We start from the raw sequence: 1,053 nt of genomic DNA, 5'->3' as shown, positions 1-1,053 counted from the left end.
GGTGACAAAGGGCATCCTTGTCTGGTTCCTGTTCGCAAAGGGAAGGCTTTCAATTTCTCTCCATTTAGGGTAATATAGGCTGTTGGTTCCTTGTGGTAGTGTTTTGTAGTTTCGTTTGTATAGGTCCTTTGTGTCTCTGGTTATATTTATTCCTAAATATTTCATCCTTTGCACAGCTATTGCAAATGGTATTGCTTTCTCAATTTCCTTTTTAGTGCTGTCATTATTAGTATTGAGGTATCCAACTGATTTTTGTTTGTTGATCATGGATCCTGACAATTTACTGAATCTTCTAATGAGTTCCAGTAGATTTTTTTGTAGGGACTTTTACATTTTTTTATATATAGGATCATATCATCTGCAAATAGAGAGAGCTTTATTCCTCGTTGCCAGTTTGGATTCCTTTATTTTCTCTATTTTTCCTTTTAGCTCTGGCTAAAATTTCCAACATAATACTGAACCTATCCTTGTTGGGTTCCTGTTTGCAAAGGGAAGACTTTCAATTTCTCTCTGTTGAGAGTGATGTTGGCTGTTGCTTTTGTATATATGCTCTTAATTGTGTTGAGGATTTTCCATTCAGTTCCTACTTATTTGAGTATTATGTCTATCAGGGATGGATACTGGATTTTGTCAATTGCCTTTTCTGCATAAATCACTACGACCATGTGGCTCTTTTCCTATTGAAAATTTTTATGACAGATTAAACCCTCAATGTATACATTGATTGTATTTTTAATATTGAACCATCCTTGCATCCCTGATATAAATCCTACTTGGTTATTATGTATTTTTTTGTTGTTGTGTTGTTGAATTCTGTTGGCTAGGATTTTGTTGAGAATTTTTCCATCTGTGTTCATGAGGGATATAGGTCTATAATTTTCTTTCTTCGTGATGCCGGTCCCTGGTTTTTATATGAGGATTTTGCTTGCTTCATAAAATATCCTAGGAAGTTTCCCTTTTATTTCTATATTCTGGAATAATTTGAGTAGAATAGGTGAGAACTCTTCCTTTAATGTTTGGTAAAACTCATCAGTAAAGCTATCTGGCTCTGGA

Source organism: Chrysochloris asiatica, unplaced genomic scaffold (genome assembly GCF_000296735.1).
Source record: "Chrysochloris asiatica unplaced genomic scaffold, ChrAsi1.0 scaffold00298, whole genome shotgun sequence".
NCBI classification, from domain to species: domain Eukaryota; kingdom Metazoa; phylum Chordata; class Mammalia; order Afrosoricida; family Chrysochloridae; genus Chrysochloris; species Chrysochloris asiatica.
Note: the sequence above shows the minus strand (reverse complement) of the source record.